The sequence below is a fragment of the Mirounga leonina genome, unplaced genomic scaffold, assembly GCF_011800145.1.
Source record: "Mirounga leonina isolate KUSES-001 unplaced genomic scaffold, KU_Mleo_1.0 Mir_169, whole genome shotgun sequence".
NCBI classification, from domain to species: Eukaryota; Metazoa; Chordata; class Mammalia; order Carnivora; family Phocidae; genus Mirounga; species Mirounga leonina.
Window position 1 is genome coordinate 5,411,627 of NW_023270431.1, and position 20,441 is coordinate 5,432,067.

General features: G+C 35.7%; 1 protein-coding gene and 1 non-coding gene across 2 annotated transcripts in view; both read right to left on the reverse strand.

Annotated features, from left to right (window-relative positions):
- The window catches only part of ROBO1 (roundabout guidance receptor 1), a 405,403-nt gene that overhangs the window by 305,355 nt on the left and 79,607 nt on the right, over positions 1 to 20,441 (reverse strand). The gene's annotated exons all lie outside the window — the stretch shown is intronic.
- LOC118017451 lies at positions 2,217 to 2,323 on the reverse strand. Its single transcript, XR_004681154.1, has one exon. It is a non-coding gene; the product is annotated as a U6 spliceosomal RNA (small nuclear RNA).

Sequence of the window (20,441 nt, forward strand, 5' to 3'; positions counted from 1 at the left end):
AACACATCACAAAAGCTATCTTGATTTGCAAAAATTTTCTTAAAGGAAAGCAGATCTGGCTATTGTAATGGTTCAAGACAGAGCTCTTTTATGTGTGCAGATGGGAAGTACTCCTAGAGAGGGTCATATTTCTGCAGGCTAAAGACCAAGAAAACTTAACTGCCCCAGGCCCGGAGTTTGGTGGTGAGAACAATTCATTCATTGAGCACTAAGATTCAGTAATCAAAGTATGAAGACAAGGGTGTGATTTTAATCTTCTATAAGGACAAGTGACTACCAATTCAAAGGAAACAAATGGCAGTAAGAAAATGGAATCTCCCATATGGTTGAAATTTTTAAATGCGTGGTCCCTTATTTATTCACTTTTAAATTTCATTTTGTACAAACTGACTATATAATAAGCTAGAAACATACATCGTGCTTGACAATTTCCAACAACAGTTTCATACTCTTCAAAAATGACAAAGGATATAAACTACTTGCATCAAAAATTGAAAAAGATATGCTAAGTGCAGAAATTTACCAAATATTTTTAACGTCAACATTCACAATACAAGAAAATGTATTCACATTTAAAGGTAACAGTTACATTATTTTTTTCAAATAACACTTCATTCAGTGCATGCAATAAATTTTGTTGAAAAGTTTAATGTTAGAAGGGGCAGGGCAGGGTGATATCTAAAAGATATCCGTGGGGCACCTGGGTGGCTCAGTCAGTTAAGCGTCTGCCTTCAGCTCAGGTCATGATCTTGGGGTCTTGGGATCCAGCCCCAAGTCGGGCTCCCTGCTCAGAAGGGAGTCTGCTTCTCCCTCTCCCTCTACCCCTTCACCCCTCATTTTCTCTCTCTCTCTCTCTCCCTGAAATAAATAAAATCTTTTTAAAAAGGGGAGGGCTTAAGAGTCAGACAGAAAAGCTGTAGTATTGAATATACATATTTATCTCATGTCCATTTGACATACTCCAAAAGCCCTCATCCTCTATAACTCTTTCTCTGACACTACAATTCTCCATGAATGACCAGAAGAATCAATAATATGTATCAATGTCTTTATCTGATGTAACTTTTTTGGTTTTTTAACACTAACCTTAGAAATAGGTGCAATGGCTTCCAATATCCATTTAATGTTACTTATTTAAACTTAACTGAAACCTTAGGTAAAAATGGAGAAAATGCATGTTAAAGATAAGATACATAGTGTTTAAAATGGCAATTTTTACAAAAAATGTGAAATTAATCATCTGTTCTACCTGAAAATACTTCTCTTAAAGGATCAACACAGACAACTTGCAAATAAGCCTGTTCTCTTTTTTCATTATTTTTACTGGATGTTTGGTTGAAACAAGACAAAACATTGACATACTGGAAGGACAAAAGGGGTACAGAGAATAAGTGTTCCACCATTGCACATGGTACAGTAAAAAAAAAAAAAGAAAGAAAGACTATCATCTCTTCTAACAAGGTCAAAATTGGCCTTTATACTTTGCGCCCCTGGAAACATAATGCTCAAAAATATAGAACTGACAGTGGCCTAAATTCAGATTTACTCAAAATTATAAAGGTGCCAAATAATAAAAAACACCTAGAATTTTCTAAAGGATTTTCACAATTCTAAAAATATTTAAAATTTGGGGAAGATAAAAAGAAAGAAATAGCATTAGGTGTTTCTGATTTGACTGCAACCCACTTCTATCAAAGGCTCAAAGATTTTTGTATTCAATTTCTATTTAAAATTAATTTCATAATCCTCATGCTTATTTCTAAGCAAAACCACAATGAAAAATATAGATCAGATTAGTATTGGTTTTTGTCTGGTAGAACATATTCCCAATATTTCTACATACAGACTGATTACTTTTCCCTCCCATATCTTTAATTTCTGACAGATTTTTAAAAAATATTTTTCTACAGTGTAACCCTTGAGATACAAAGTTTAATTACTAAAGTAAAATTTAGACTATATCCAAAGTATGCTTTTAAATATTTGTCTAAGGGAAAACCTTAATTTGTAGAACATCAAGTGGGAATATATTCAGATCATTCTTTTGGCAAAGTGATCTAAAAGTTTAGAATTGGATCTATAATATTGTTTATCTAATCTTGCTCTCTTTTTTTTTTTTTTTTTTTTTTGAAGGAGGAATTGGGGATGGGTGTTGAATTGGGTGGGTTACTTCACTTAGAGAGTCTGTCTCCCCACCCATGGATATCAGAGAAAAGTAAAATATGGAATGCTTCACGAATTTGTGTATCATCCTTAGGCAGGGGCCATGTGAATCTTCCCTGTATCATTCCAGTTTTAATATATGTGCTGCCAAAGTGAGCACTATCTAATTTCCTTATGTATCTGTCTTGTAACAGTTGTGACTACGAAGGGGTATGGGATTATTACAACTGGCGCCACAATTTCCAGTCTAGTTAAATAGGGTAGTTTCCAGGAGTTATTGTCCAGATTATTCAGAGCCTGAACAGACATTATTGGATGGGTTCAGGTATTCACTTTTTGGAAAAAAGAAAAAAGACAGATGTACAAATAAAAGTTTATTCATACCCATCTTCTTTGAACTAGTCACAACAAGAAAGTCTCCACTGTTAACTTTATTATATAAGGGTATCTCGAGTAGAATGACTTAATTAAGCATTAGCAAACCGGTTAAAAAATCTAAAATTGAAAATGTTCACCTTGAGTTCTGAGGCTGCATCATTAAATATTCATATCTCAATCAATAATGATAATGTCAATAGTCAGAATTTCTCTTTTAAAAGGAAATCTCAAATATTCTGTATCAAAAAGGGTATTACCTCTTAGAATAATAGTGTCTCAAGTAAGAAAAGCTTAAGCTGAATTACACAAATTTAGGCTGTTTATTTTGCCTTTGATGTCATATTAAATATAAATGTAATTTGTTGAGGGTGGTCAATTAACTTGTTTTATACCTAGAAATATTATTAACTTTATAAAATCTGAATTTCCATCATCATTCTTCAGCTGCAATAAAGAAAAAAAGCAAACATGTTTAAGGAAAGACTGTTAAAATTCCAGTCTGAAGAAGTCCTTAGTCATATTGAACCTTTAAGCAGGCCTTTGGCATAAACTCAGATCATGTCCCAGTAAGATAATTCCTCTAGGGACATATCCTTCACTCAGCTTTGAAGGATTCCTCTTAGAGAGATTCATCTGATTCATCTGGCCTATTAACAGTTCTAATTCAAAGAATCCAAACAAGAAAACAAGCAAAAAGGAAGTAACTGTTTTTTGTTTTTTTTTTAACCTCAACCCTCAGCTTCCATTCAAAAATATCTTCCTTCTTTTTATCCTTTCCTATGTGAGTTCTTACTAATGTTGTTAAAGAGCAGAAGCTACCACAAGACGGAGCCTGGAATTGTTCTGTGATTGTTATATTTCTTTAGGTACACAGCACAGTTCTATTCCGCCCATGGGTTTTCAGCACACACTAACTGATGTTGAGTAATATGTGATAATAAATTAAATTTTAAAGCATCACATTGTGAGCACCAAAGTCTGTTGGTAGCAGATTTTTACACAACTATGAAAAGAACACATATATGCGGTAAACCATTTATAGAAAAAAATTATAAAATAATTCTAATTTATTCCTTCTCCTATGATATATAAGGTTAGATTATGTTAATGACATTTACATCTATAAATGGAAAAGAAATCAGTGAAAACCCCATTTTGCAAAGAAAAATATGTAAATATTTTGGAATGCCTATGGTCCATAAAAGAGGTAGAATATTAAAAGTGGTGAGAGAAATGTGTGAAAACCAATGATGGAAGAACAGCTTGGAAAAGTTATTAACCAGAAAAAGTTCTAGCATGGAAAATATGGTAACTTCTTGGTTATTAAATATGGTTCAATTTAGAGAACTAAAATTAGCTATAAATTTGATGCTTTTGACAATTAAAGATAAACCATTATCCCTTACTTGACAATTTCTGGGTTTTGTTTCATATAAATTTGCAGCAATCTTTCTTAATTCAGTGTCGGCTTACTCTTCAGGGTATAAAAAAAAAATCACCAGGTAGTCTGTGATAGGGCAGTCAAAAGAAATAAAACATTTTCTCCATTAGATCCTGGCTTTCTTTCTTGAACTTTACAAGTTCAGACTGCTGATTGTCATTTGTCTTCTCAGGTGCCAGGGAGTATAACTGTGAAGTTGGGTAAAATACACCTGTACATCCTTCATACTTTTAGGAAACCTGAGGCAGAAAAGAATTCTCAGGGATCCTGAGCCTACCACCCTAAAATATTCAGATATGAAAATAGAAAGTATCTGGCAATTGTCCTAATTTGTGGATGCACACCTAATTCTCCACCACATGTTTCTGCAACCATTTACCCATCATTTCTTCTGGTTCTTTCAGGAACAGAGGAACATTACCACATTGACATGATTCTTCATATACTTTATACATATACATAGCAATTTCATATACTTTATACATATACATAGCAATTTCAGTGAAAAAGTCAATGATACACTGGTCACATGTTATCTCTGAAACTATCACATCAAAGGAAACTGTGACTACTGCCCTCTTTATGTCACTCAATGCTATCAATTGTGTTTGGTTTTCTCACTGGCTATTATACTGACCTCAGGAGATCATGGTCACCTGAGCTTCAAGAGGCCCCAAGTGAGTCCTCAGAAGTGAAGCTTCTGTGCATCCTCCGAGCAGGGGGATTCACACATTTTCTATGTCAGGTAGTGCAAGGTCACACTGAAATACTGGGACTTTCACATCACTGAAACTTATTAGCCAGAGGTGAGCAACTCCCATTTTTTAAGTTGAACAATTACATGTTGACTTCGACAACATAAAACAACAAGTTTAAGTATAAATTAAGTAGAACCAAAGTAAAGGACCCTAACAGAAAGCTGAACACATCACAAGAACAATCTCATCAATACAAGAGAAAAGGAAGCAGGATGTGTTCACAATGTAAGCCAACTCAAGCTTTACTGCTTCCCAGCTATTTGCTTAGTGGATTGCCTTGTCAGGATCCAGGCTTTAAAAGATTACCTATGGCACGTCAGAAGATCCCACGTGTTGATCTCTCCTGGACATACCAGACATGTTCTTTTAAGGGGTCACATTAGGAATTGTTTCTTTACTCAAAGTCACTGTATCTTTTTTTTTCAAGTTTTTATTTAAATTCCAGTTAGTTAACATACAGCATAATATTAATTTCAGGAGTAGAATTTAGTGATTCATCACTTACATATAACACCCAGTGCTCATCACAACAAGTGCCCTCCTTAATACCCATCATCCTTTTAACCCATGCCCCCTTCTACATACCTCCCCTCCAGCAACCCTCAGTTTGTTCTCTATAGGTAAGATCTGGTTTCTGGTTTGCTTCCCTCTCTCTCTCTTTTTTTTTTTTCCATCTGTTTTCTTTCTTAAATTCCACTGAGTAGAATCATATGGTATTCGTCTTTCTCTAACTGAAAAAGTCACTTTATCTTTATATGTCACAATAAACTGAGGAAGGTATAGGTTAAATTTCTTAACCTTATTAAAAATAATCAATAATAAAAATAAATAAGTAAATAAAAATAAGTAAAATAAATAAAAAACAATAAAGACAAAAGAAAGAACACTAACCAACTATCAATTTACCTCCTCCTTTTAGCCCATTTCAAGTTTTATTTGGGGAGCAGATTTTGAAGTACACTAATCTTGTAATGGTTTAGTTTCTCAATAATGCATAGATATCAAAGCCACAGCTTAACCCTGAATGCAAAATTAATAGATATCAAACCAGTTGACTGTGGCAGAATAAAAATATAAGATTTTCATGTGTGAAAAGGATTTGCATGTAAAACTTAACATTTTACTGGTTCTTGTCTATAACTACAGATTACGAAAACAAATAGAAAAAAATAAACTGAAAATGGTACATTTTAGAACCTACTGACTGCCACATTTTACCAGTCAATGTATATCGTTCTTTTGCATTATTATGTGAGAAGGTAATTGCCTTGTGTAGAAAATGTATTTGTCTTAAGTTTCACATTCATGATTAAGACTCTCATGATTAAGAAGTCTCATTAAGTGTGAGAAGCAAAATAGCATAAGGATTATGAGCATGGGCAAAGTTATTTAAACGACCTGGGCCTTGATTTCATCTAAAAAGTAAAGGTAATAACAATACCTACTTCACTGAGTTTTTGTGAGGATTAAGTAAATTCATAAATGTAAAATAGTGTTTGGCACATAGCACATACTCAGAAGTACTGGTTATTACGATAATTAACATGGCCTTCGACCTCAACTTCTTCCTCAAAAAAAAACAAAAACAAAAACAAAAAAACAACAACTTAGATTGTATTCTATAATACGGTTTTACTAAGGACCAATTTATCCCACTAAGTTAAATATAAAGTAGAAATAAGTTATGTTAGCTTGAATATTAAAATTCAATCTTCCTCTTCCTCTGGGTCTGTTCAGAATTTCAGTGGCGATATTCCACATACATAAACACAATTTCCTTTGCTAAGTACTCTCTCTATGGTGCTTAAAAAGCTTCCAAACAGCCAGGAATGTATTTAAGCAGTTTGATTAGCCCCTTATGTCAGATAAATGAACAGTTTTGTAAACATTAAGTGAAATACGGGTCATTTTGAAATGAGAGATTCTCTGTAGTATAATAAATGTCCCAAATGGAATGTCTCTAAAATACTAGGATTCTGTTCTCCAAATAAGTCCACCTTTTAAAAAGTCAGAATTTTCAGGACATAAGTATAAAAAGAAAAAGGCTGTAAGTGGCAGAATACAAATGGGCATGTTTACATGCAAAATTTGTGACAGTTCGCTTGCACACTTTCAAACAAGGAACAACATCTGGCATAAACAGTCAAATCTGCCAAACAACTATTACATAGAGGGAAGACACAGCACACAGAAAAAAGCAGGAAAGAGTTTTAGCCATCTAATGAATTCAATATATAAAAGACAAACGAGGTTTCCATAGAATTAAAGGCATAAAAGTCTAGTCAACAGAATAAATGCTGTGAGAATATAATCCAAAACTAAGGCTAAAGTTGTCCTTCAGAAATAAAGACCAAAAGATCATCTCTGACAGAAACAGTCCTTCCAGCTCCACATCACCACACAGAAATGTTGGGGGGAATGCTGGGGAAACACTTTTTTTTTAAGATTTTATTTTTAAGTAATCTCTACACCCATGTGGGGATCGAACTCACAACCCCAAGATCAAGAGTCACATACTCCTCCAACTGAGCAAGCCAGGCACCCCAGGAATGCCCCTTCTGAAAGCAGGCTTATCATCCCTGTCAAATATGATAATGGCCTACACTTACGCACTGAGCATGAAAATCCACATCCCCAGGCTAAAAAACTGAAAAATGTCAATTAAAAAAAAATACACAAAGTCTCATGAGAAAGCATAATTTTGAAGAAAGTATCATAGAAATGGTCATAAGAGCAAATTAAATTTAAAACCCTCTCCCTCTCCTTCCTCCTCCTCTCCTCTATTTCTTTCTTTCAGATACTAAGATTGTACAGTTTTGCAAAAGCATAAGAAATATCAGAAGTTCTGAAGACATCATTGATTAGTTAATAAAGATAACTCCCTTTTATCTGTACAATGCCTATCTCTGACCGGTCCAAATTACTTTCCAATCGTTAACCAATTATGCAATTATTATGTAAGATAGCAAATAGCATTGTCTATTTGTAGATAAGAAAATTAAGTCACAGAGGTTAGGAGGTACTATCAGGTCCTTAGGCAGGTCTCAGAAAATCAATTCCAATCATTAAACTTACATAACATTCACTCACCAAACATTTCAGAGACTTGCTAGGCATTGTTTTAGATCAGCAGTAATAGTGACAAGCTCCTTATCCTCATGCAGCACACATGGCAAGAAGGGAAATCAATGGTAAACAAATATTTATCATTAGTCACATGATCCCAGCCCTGTCTTGTTTTTTATGTGTTTGTTTCTTTGGGTTTTTTTGCAAGTTATTTATTGCTAAAATGGAAAAGGACTGGATTAAGATCCCCTTTTCCCAGATGATGCACATAGCATTGCAGGTTTATCAATGGACAGATTCCATGTTCTTGAGCTGAATGGGCAAACAAGCTTTGAGAGATATGTGTAACTCTACTCTAACGCGGCCCCCTCCTTTGTACCAAATCCAAAAGCCTATTAAGGGGAGAAAAGATAATGGGATTGGGAATAGGGGGATAAGACAGAACCCCTTGTTCTAGAAGAAATTAATCCTCTTGCAAGCCATCTCTTCTGCTCATCAACTCAAGTTGCCAAAGAAATATGTTCTAGGTCCTTAGCCTCTTCACTGGCATAAGCATCAGGAACTCAATAGCTTTCATTGTGAACTGACTGCCCAAGGTCTTCTGATATGTGAATGATAGAAATAGTCCCATGAAGTAGGGACTTGACCTGTTTTCTGGGGTTTTAGTCACGTATATTTTCAAATTGGTAAATATTTACAACAGCTACATGGTATGTATTTCATGTTATAGGAAGCTGGCAGGGGGGGTGATTTTTAATTTAATCAACTCTGTTACTAAGCCAAAAAAAGAAATTTTATTTACACATAAAATATATTATTTTATAAACTGAGGAAATGCTCCTTGGAATAAGAAAATCAGGAGTTACTATAAAGACATATATACTCAAGTTTTCTAATGTACACTTAGCATCTTAAAATGTGACATAGTTACATCTAAACTTGAATTGGTAAAATAATTTCAAATTAAATATTAATCAAAGGTACAATTCTACCAAATCAATTTCATGCATTGCCATTTTGAAGGATGAAGGAAAACTGAAGTATAAATTATTTATAAGAAAAAATAACCCACAATAACATTGAGCTAATTAACACAGTAACTGTAGAATTTCAGGGCAAGAATAGAGGAAGAGGATTTCTTTGTTCATATTTTTCCTAGCCAAAATTTCATGAATAAATCATATGCTTCTACCCTATTTGTAAGAATCTAAAGAAGATTTGAATCTGACATTTTTTAAAAAACATTAAGAGCTTTTTTTTTTTTTAACATTTTATTTATTTATTCATAAGAGAGAGAGAGAGGCAGAGGGAGAAGCAGGCTCCCTGCTGAGCAGGGAGCCTGATGCAGGACTCGATCCCAGGACCCTGGGATCATGACCTGAGCCGAAGGCAGACGCTTAACCATGGGAGCCACCCAGGCGCCCAAGAAAGAGCTTTAACTGAATCCATATAGCATATAAAAATATTTCCTCAATTTGTATGTGTGTATATGAGTTTGACTGTGTGTGTATACTTTCCGACTTCAGCAAAAATCCTTTTAAAATTGGAACCACTTCAGCGCAGCCACTATGGAAAACGTTATGGAGGTTCCTCAAAAAATTAAAAATAGAACAAGAGCAATTCAAATTCCAGGGATTAATGAAGGAAATGAAATTGCCACCTCAAAAAGATACCTGCACTCCTATGTTCACTTCAGCATTATTTACAATGGCCAAGACAGGGAAACAACGTATGAATGAACAAATAAAATAAATACAGGGTGTGTGTGTATGTGTGTGTGTATATTTCCACACACACGCAATGGAATATTATTCAATCATAAAAAGGAGGGAAATCCTGTCATACACAACAGCATGGATAGATCTTGAGGGCATTATGTTAAGTGAAATAAATCAGACAGAGAGAGACAAACCAAACTCACAGATACAGACAACAGATTAAGGGGCACTAGAGATGCGATGAGGGCAGAGGGGTTGGGGAAATTAGATGAAGCTAGTCAAAAACTATAAACTTCCAGTTATTAGATAAATAAGTCCTAGGAATGTAAGGTACAGCATGGTGACTATAGTGACCAACACTGTATTGCATATTTGAAAGTTGCTAACGGAGTAGATCTTAAAAGTTCTCATCATAAGTGGGGTGCCTGGGTGGCTCAGTTAGTTAAGCATCTGTCTTCGGCTCAGGTCATGATCCCAGGGTCCTGGGATCGAGCCCCGCATCGGGCTCCCCGCTCTGCGGGAAGCCTGCTTCTCCCTCTCCCACTCCCCCTGCTTGTGTTCTCTCTCTCTGTCAAATAAATAAATAAAATCTTTTTTTAAAAAAAGTTCTCATCACAAGAAAAAAAATTATAATTATATGAAATGAAAGATGTTAAGCTAAACTTATTGTAGTAAACATTTTGCAATATAGACATGTATCAAAACATTATGTTGTATACCTAAAAGTAATAAAATTTTATATGTCCATTATATCTCAATAAAATTAGTTAATTAATTAATTAGTTAAACTGAAACCATTTCACTTAAATTAACATTCTTTCCATCCACCCCTCAGTAGCACTCTTATGGCTTAGAAAATGGCTATCACCATAACTGAGTCAGTCAAAAGAAGCACCAACATAAAGGACTAGAGTCCTGGCTTTATGTCTTACTTTAAGGAAAAGCAGAAAGAATGTTCTAAATTTTGAAATATTTAGCATATACTTACATGAAAAATATTTTTATTTTTAAATATTCATATTAAATCTTCATAGCAATGTTCTTATTTTATTAATTTTTAAAGCTAACATTATAAGAGAAAAATCTGAATTCTAAAGTTTTTGGAAGGATTCCCTGTGATCATGCATCATAACTTATGTTCAAGTAGTATATGTTAGATTAGTAATGCAAACACTGTAATAAAATTTTATACTATACATTTAAATGTAAATGTTAATGAATAGTTTGTTCCACAAAGATTATCTAGCAATATAGGGGGGAAATTATGCTTACTTCTACTGAAGTATATTCATACCCATTTCTTTTTCAATATCCCTGCACAGTATCCACTACTTAGTATAAATTCTAAAACTTAATTTCATTCTATTTAAGGTGTATTAAATGTCATAGTCTGAGCTAATGATCAGAATATGGTATTAAATAAATGAATGTTGTACTTGAAACTTTTCCGAAAAATTAGCTGAGTTGTATAATCATAGACATGACTTGTCATTGGAGTTGATTCTAGGGGGGAAAAAAAGTTTCTTAATAGGGAGAGGAAAAAAAAAAAAAGAGTGAGGCATAAAACACACCAAGCTAAAAAATACAGGTAATGCGTGCAATCTCTCATTTCTACTGGGGAAACAAAATGCCAAAATAATTGCACATTAGCGGCTTTGGATATAAAGAAAACGTTTTTCTCAGTATTGTTGGTTGGTTGGTGGGGATCACTATCTAGAATTGTTTACTGATGAACATTTAGTAATAATATACCCTCTGTGACCTGTACTAGATACTACAAGTTACACAGTTTTTGGAATTAAGTGGGAAATACCGACAATCTAATACAGGAATTACATACTATGATAAAGGAATATAGGGAGGGGTGAGTAAGGTTAACCTTGATGTGATTATGGGAAGGATAGGATACACAGAAAAGGAGGCTAAATTAAAAGATGGCTCTTCTGAGCTCTGAAACTATAAATACTTTTTTCCAGACCAAAGGGATGGGATAAGGAGAGCGTGAGTTCTAGGCCACAAGGCCAGGATCACACTGAGCCCTGCCAATCATTTTGAAGAGTTTAGACTTTAGGGACATTCAAGAATCTCTGGGTGGCAATCAAGAGTCATTCTTGCAAGTCATTTTAAAGAGTTGGTTGGGTGGTGCAGTTGGTTAAGAGACTGCCTTTGGCTCAAGTCGTGATCCTGGGGCCCTAGGATAGAGCTGGGGTCCTGGAATCGAGCCCCGACTTGGGCTCCCTGCTCAGTGGGGAGTCTGCTTCTCCTTATCCTTCTGCCTCCCCCCAACTCATACTCTCTCTCTATGTCTCACACTCCCTCAAATAAATAACATCTTTAAAAAAAAATAAAGAGCTTAGACTTTAAGGGCACTGAGACTCTCTGAGTGAGCAATCAAGAGGGACAGATCAGATTTTTACATGCAAAAGAGTATTACAGTTATTTAGGTGAAAAATGATGGTGACACTAATTAGAAGAATAGTGAGAGGGATGGAGAGAAGTGGAAAAGTTCTAAAGCTATTCAGGACAAATCATCAACAAGACCTAGGATCAACTGATGTGAACAGACAGAAAGAAAGGAAGGAAGAATTAATCTTAGATTTTTGGACTGGAAGGCTGGATGGATGGTGGTAATCCTTTCCATAGCTAGGAAAAAATAAAGGAAAGGCAGGGATGGAAAGGAAGATGGTAAGTCTCGTATTGGACATTTGAGCTAGAGGTACTACTAGGACCTCCAAATGGAGCTGGGTGTAGAGGTCCAGTCTAGAGATAAGAGAACAGGGTGGAAATCTGGACAATAGTTCTCCCTGAATCCAAAGGGGTAGGTGTGGTCACCAGGGTAAACCACAGAGTAAAAAAAGAAGTCCTCCAGGAACTTGAACATTTCAGCTATAAGCCAACACTCAGACAGACAAATAAGAAGAAAATCAATCGCATGTAAGTGGTGGACCTTGCTAGTTGCCTACTAAACATCCATTCTTTGTTCTTCCTTTCAACAAATACCAAATTTTGCTTGGGGAAGAAATGGGTTGGTTAAAAACATCTCTCCTTGCTAAAAAAAAAAAAAAAAAAAAAAAATTATAGACTTCAAGGTGCAGTCACTTGCCCCCCAGGACAGCAAACCAAGACCTAACTGCAGTTTCAAACTCTCCAGGAATGGAAATCTAAGCCAATAAACCTGAAATTTTTGGTCAGCACCAATGAGGTAATCTGGCACAGGGACCCTCTCCATTCCTCAAAGGAAGATGAAGTAATATGTATGAGACCCCCTACCCTTCCCCCTAATGGAAGGTGACTTTGCCAGAAACAATCCTTCCTTTACTTTTGCTGATAACTACTGGCCTCACTTTCCTTCCTATAAAAACCTTCCATTTGTTGTTACAGCTCCTAGGGGCATCTTTCTACTTGCCATGTGGGATGCTTCCTGATTCATGAATCACTTAATAAAGTCAATTAGATCTTCACATTTACTCCCTTGAGTTCTGTTTTTTAACACCACACATCTTTGAAACTACAGGTGGCCATGTGACATAGCTCTAGCCAAGGAAATGTAATACAATTCTGTTGGGTGAGATTTCCAGAAATTTATTGTTGTCCTGATTTTTTTTTAAAAAAGGGGGACGGGAGCTGCTGATTTTTTTACATTCCTTCATCTACTACAGCACCGAAAGGTGATATTGAGAGGTACAGCCATCACGTTGTAACCACAAGGAAGAAAACCACAAACTAAGGCTGGCAGAGCAGAAAAAGAGAAGGAAGCTGGATTCCTGATGGCTCCTTGGAGCTGCCATACTTTTACTGCACACCTTGCCTCCAGAATCAAATTTAAACCTGTCTGTTCAATTTCCCAACTTTGGTTCTATGCAGTAGGATGTAATGTGGATCTCGCTGGGTGCCATGAAATTCTGGGAAAGCGAACCTTTCGCAAAGGAGGTCAATTATGTCAAACGCTTGCGAGAGGTAAATTATATCCATTATAGAAAACAAAGTTTAGAAAGTTGAGGTCAAGACTATTAACAGTAACAGGATATTAGTGAAAGAGAAGGGTAAGGCCACACACAGTGCTAAGCACCTCTTTGCAAAGTTTTGGTAAAGCACCATATTTGAATTGCCTATGTTTGGAATTTTTTTTTTTTTAAAGATTTTATTTATTTATTTGAGAGAGAGAGAATGAGAGACAGAGACCACGAGAGGGAAGAGGGCAGAGGGAGAAGCAGACCCCCTGCTGAGCAGGGAGCCCGATGCGGGACTCGATCCCGGGACTCCAGGATCATGACCTGAGCCAAAGGCAGTCGCTTAACCAACTGAGCCACCCAGGCGCCCCAATGTTTGGAATATTGACTGGATCCCTGTTATAGCCTTCAACATACTGATGTAGAAGAAAACATTCCTGGAAGGAAAAAAAAATAGAAATAGAATAGTATATTATATTCTTACTCTTACGTTCTTGAAACAAAGGAACCAAGTAGATAAATAACCACAAACCTGAACGGGAGATACACAGACACTTTTGCAATTATATGTCTACCCACAAGACGCCAAATACTAATTTTTACCCAAAATGCATTCTGATAAAACAATTTATTTTCTGAAAAAAATATTTTGGCATTCCATATAAATGTGGGAATTGTAGTAATTTAGATCCCCTACTCATGCTTCCTAGAATTCATTAATATTTTAAAACCTCTAAAGTCTTACAGAAAAGAGATGTGTAAAAGTTTGTTTAAAGACTTATTTTACAAATTATTTTTTAACAGCTTACAGAAATACTTCACTGGAACATACTTTAAGAAAAGCCACAATGAAATATTTAAATGCTAACCATGCCAATGACAATAACTTTATAAACCTTCAAAATACATTTATCATAAAAGACATACCATGTACTGATATATGAAGATGATACATCATTTCACAAATATTTACATGGATTTTAAGTACATTTATGTTTGAGAGGATGGCTGACTTGGGGAACAGAAAACTCATTCTGAATGTAACCATATATGGCATTAGCTTGTCAGCCTTCACTTACCTGCAATGAAGAGAGACATCCTTTGGAACCATAGGAAAGGAAGGAGTACCCCTATCTAATAATGAGCCTACCATAGTAAATGCTCATGATACAACAGTTACCATGTATATAGTGCTTTATCAACCAGCCACACTTCTAAGCACTTTGCATATATCAACTTATTTAATCCTCCTCAAACCTCTCTAAGGTAAGTAGAGTTAATATCCCCCTTTCACAGGTGAGGGAACTGAAGCATAAAGAGGTTAAATAAATTCACCAAGGTCATAGAGCTATGCTAAATGAACATTCACTGAATTTGTTGAGAACAAAACTAATGACAGAATTAGTTGTAACTAATTCTATACAAATTATATATGTACAAATATATATATATAAATATACAAAATACATATGTGTATACATATACACAAATTACATACATACAAATTCTATTAGTAACTGTAAAGAGTGTCAATAATGTTCTCTATGGATAAAACCCTTTGTCCAGGGTTAAGAGAACCCATTACATTCAAACAACACAAACTCTTGGAATAGATCATGAGAAATGTATGGTTATTCACCTGGGGTTGATAATTAAAATTTTGAGGGAGGCTTAAGGAATTATAACCAACACAGTTCAGAAAGAACAGAGACTTTAGTGGTATTTAGTTGAAGGAAGGGAAGGAGGGAGGCAGAGAAAGAAAGAAAAGAAGGAAAGAAAGAAAAGGAAACTGTATGGAATTGATTTTATTGCCTCCCAGTGTTACAGAGTATGACCACAGAATTCTGAGTTTCTTCAAGGTTTTAGTTTTTGGTGATTTAGGCAAAAGATGAGAGGACAGGAGTTAAAGGCAGCTGTCAACATGTTCTCAATCCACTGACCACAAAAATATTTTCTCCTCTCCTGTGGAATTTTGGCTCTTTGCTACTTTTTTTCCTGAGGTGGATCGAAAGGAAAATACACTATAGTCATATTTTCCAAGAATTCCCTTAAGCAAGATTCAGCAAGGTTACAACCTGTCCTACGCTTTCATTTTAGAACTAAGGGAAGTCACTTGGGTAAGCTATGACAAGTGCTGAGTTATGTGATCAAAATGCTCTCAGTATCCTTCTACATCAAACACAGACTCCTAATCCATTTTCTGGTGTCTGACAGAGATAAGAATCTGATAAAATGGTAACTTAATGTGACTCAATCTAGATAAAGTACAGTATTATGTGGAAAAGAGATACAGGGTGATGGAGAGGAAGAGATTGAGAAAGAATATAAATCCTTGGGGGGAAGGGATGTCCTTTCCCATTTTCTTTTTAACTTTTGGCTTTTCTTCTAAGTTCTACTCCATCATTTACTGGATAATATTAAAAATGTCCCCATTCAGGCATACTAAATATCTTGGTCATAAACTTTTATTTCTCTTGACAAGTGTAAAATGTCATAGGCACTATTAAAACTTCAATTTAGACCTTAGGTTAAATACGACTTAAAATGTTACTAAAGCTACAATTTCCACTTTGGAAATACTAAGAGACTAAGATTAGAAACTGTTTGATACTCAGAAACCTAAATTAAACATCAGATATAATTTATTAAAAATTGGGCCCCACTTAATAACTATCTTCAAACATATGAGCTGCTATATTAAAAAAATGGCTTTTCTATTATCACTTAGCATATAATATGAAAAAAAGACTTCCACAGCATAGGATTTAAGTAAATTAAAGTAATAACTTTGTGTTAACATATGCTGATGCATGTAAGGGGTACTGATGATAGAGCCTAGATAATCTTTGGCTCTGAACCTCCTTTAATACAACAAACGATCTTTAGATAATTTAAACTAAAAGTTAAAGGAACAGATTAAATGACTTCCAAATGACCCTCCCAGCCTGGTTCTATTCTTATTAATAAATTCCAGAGTTTCCATAGTTTTCATTCTACAAAATTCAAAGTAAAAAAGCTATAAATACAGCATTTCACTTTTGGATTACGTTAAGTAAATACAGCCTTCCATGAATTTACATAAAAACACCTAAGATAGAGTTTGTGTATTACTTTTCTTGATAAACAGTGTTATGGATCTGATAAAGTTTTGAGTATTCTGTTCTTTGCTTAATATCCCACTATCTGTAAATATTCGTACATAGTAAACATTGTTTTCCTTCTCCAACCAGGCTAATGTATATCTCTCTACTCTTTCAAGTTTAATCCTTACCATAACTACACCATCCCCCAACCCCCAGCACATTCTCTCTCTACCTCTCTTCTGTCTGCACCTCTCTCTTCCTCTCCCCTTGTCTAGCTCACTCTCCGTCTCCCCTCTTCTCTCTCTCTGTCTCTGTCTCCCACTCTGTCTCTGTCTCTGTCTCCCTCTCTCTCTGAGTTTCTCTCCATGTTACTCTGGATGTGTCTCCCTCTGTGTCCTCCTGTGCTTTTCTTTCTGTGTGTTTCCCTCTCTCTATCTCTGCTCCCAACTTGCTATGCTATCTCTACTAGTCTCCTGTATATCCGTCTCCACTCTCCCCTGTCCTCACTTCTGGTTTAGAAACCCAGGGTAATTAAAATCCACCAAAAATCTTGTTCTTAATTGCTTCTCTTTTCAAAAAAAAAATCAACCACATTGGGTTTGCATTCCAAAAGGTTTTCTTGGTTCTAGAGGATGAGTAGGGGGTCTATGAACTCCAGTTTAGCACAATGTGTACCACTGCTTCTCAAATCTGAATTTGCACGAGTTACACTGTAATACTGTTAAAATGGAGGGTCTGATTCAACATCTCTAACTTGCTTCCACGTAATGCCAATGCTGCTGGTCCCCAACCACACTTTGAGTAGAAGCCTCCAACTGCTGCCTGTAACCCACGCAATCCTTCCCTCACCAGAGTTTGCTTCCCTCACACGCCTAGACACAACATTACTATCCATATGGGTTTCTTCTCTTTCTTATCTCTCTCTTGCCTACTTACTGCAGTGTCTACATTTCCACTGGTTTTTACATCTTAATTTTAACTAAGCTTTTTAAAAAAAATTCATTAACCACAAACTAAAGCCTAAGATTGTAATAAGAAATTTAAAACATTACTATGCTGTAATTTCCCTTCGATTTCTCATCGAATTTGTTTCATTAAATATAAATCTACTGGACTATAATAGCTTTACATAGAATATATAGATTACTGGTAAAGTACAGGAATACAAGTAACTCTGTTACAGAACACCTATTTTGTGTATTTTTTCCCTATCCAGAAAGAAACAGAGAAAGTAAAGATACCTAGGTCTTATTCTGCATTTGTAGATTTTCCTGAGGGAACTTCAGAAAACCCCTTCAGGTACTGCTGAATTTCCTGAGTAATGTTATCCCCAGAAGAGTTTCTTAAATATTCCAGAACCTTGAAAGAAAGAAAAATTCCCAGGGAAACAGTACCTGATGACTGCATTCTAAGTACTGTTCTTTCAAGTGAGTGTTGGAGATCATGTGAACTGCTTGACTATATAAAGAAATTGTGTGCGGAATGAGTGAAAACAGTAGATTAGACGGCTCCTCGAAGTGGCATTATGACACTTTATCGTGGTCATCACACATGGAATAAAACGCTTCTAAGTTACACACCAGATCACTTCACTTGCAATGTGCCAGGAATGGCGCCAGGCACTTGGGTCATTGCATGGTTCCATCTTGAGATGAATGTAAGGGGAACAGGAAAGGAAGCATATTGCAGGCTGAGATAAAAGAGGAACATACAATTTCCTGGGATCGTGATGGGCTGCAGCGTACTGAACTACTGTTAGCCACTCAAAGATAACATCACCTAATCCAAACTCTCAGTCCTCATCTGCATGGTCATAGACTTGACCTGGACTTTGCTATTACCAATAATTGTATCTCTTGCAAAATTTCAGCCTCTACTGTCTCACCCTTCAGAATTAAGCCAAGGGGTGCCTGGGTGGCTGAGTCGTTAGGCGTCTGCCTTCAGCTCAGGTCATGATCCCAGGCTCCTGGGATCGAGCCCCACATCAGGCTCCCTGCTCCGTGGGAAGCCTGCTTCTCCCTCTCCCACTCCCCCTGCTTGTGTTCCCTCTCTCGCTGTGTCTCTCTCTGTCAAATAAATAAATAAAATCTTAAAAAAAAAAAAAAAGAATTAAGCCAAGTCTTCAATCTTCAAATTGAATCCTTGCTTTTCTCTTCATCTTCATTACTACCATGTGCTTCACTAGCATCATCTTATGCCTGGAATACTGCAGGAGCTTCCTAATTGGTCTCCCCCAGTCATTCTGCAACTCATTCTCTATGCATATAGTACTCAAGTATCACATGAGTGACATTTTTAAAGTATAAATCAGATCATGTCACCTCCACTATTGCCCAAAAACCTCCTGTGGTTCTCATGCACTGAACATATAACCCAACATTATTAACCAGGTAACAGGACCCTGCATAATCTAGAAGCCCCCCATCCCCCTAGTGTCTCCCTTACGCATACACCATACCCACCATCTTTCCTTTCCTCAAATACACCCCAGTCTATCAGTTTCTTAAGGCCTTTTAGATGGACTGTTCTATCTGCCTGAAACGTTTTCTTTTACCCTGTGTCTTGGTAGCATCTCGTATTTCGGTTCTCAGTTTGACCCCAATTCTTCCTGGCATATGGCACAATTTTTAACCATAAAGTTATTTGTATAGTAGTTGCTTATTTTCTGTCCTCATTCCTTCTCCCCCTTGTATTGTAATTTCCATGAAGGCAGAAATCATTTCTTTTTTGTTCACCACTGAACAGCTAGAATGAAGTAAAATGCCTAGAAAGAGTTATTTTGGAAAAAAATATGGGGGGATATTTTAGTATTTTTCACATATTGATTTAATTTCCAGCTTTAAAAACAACTTTTTTAATGCCCACTTTGGGTAACAAAGAAACAGAGAACATTTATACCCCCCAAAACATTGAATAGTATTTTATTTTAACCTGACAAAAAAAGTTTAAATTGATAATTAAAGGCAGCTTAAGCTAACTTATATTGTATTAATTAAAATTAGTGACACCTGAGTGCCTCAGTCAGTTGAGTGTCCAACTCTTGATCTCAGCTCAAGTCTTGATCTCAGGGTTGTGAGCTGAAGCCCCACAATAAAAAATAAATAAATACATAAATAAATAATCTTAAAATTAATTATACTAACAAGGTTTAGGTATGTTTTATTAAATACATTTGTCACTCATTTTAAAATACATACAAATGATTCTCAAGCTGGTCTGTGTATGTGGGAAAAACTTCTAGCATTTAAGTCGTAAGTAAATTAGGAGGATTAAAAGGAGTGATATGATGATAAGATTCGAGAGGTAACCAGATCTATCTTGTTATTTTAATATTTTTTACAGACAGTACTGTTTAAAGGAGGAGACACTGCCAAGAATTTCCCATAAATAACTAAATACTGAATTGATTTTCTGGAAGCCTCAAGGGGCTTTATATCTAAGCATCAACTAGTGTTGAAATAATCATCTTAGTATTTTTCAGCACATACGAACACCATCTACTTTTTGAGAAAATAAAAGGAGTGGCTCATGAGACTGGTAAGGGTATATGTAACCTCTAACCCCATAATTACTGGATTGAATCTTATCCAGGATGGTGAATCTAGTAATATTCAGCAGAAAGAAGTTGTTTTGTAGCATCCAACCTAGAGAGCTAAATTTTTCCAATTAGTCTTTTGACACAAATATGTGTTCCAACATATCCAATACCTTTTTTGGCCACCTAAGACTGAATAATGATTGAATAGCAAATAGTTTTCCCCAGAGCATGTACAGGGACCTTAAGGTATCTAAAAGGCTATCTACCCAACTTTCAACAGTAGTTAACTCTTGGTGATGAGACTGCAAGAACATGTACATATTATCACAAATAAAATACAATTTTC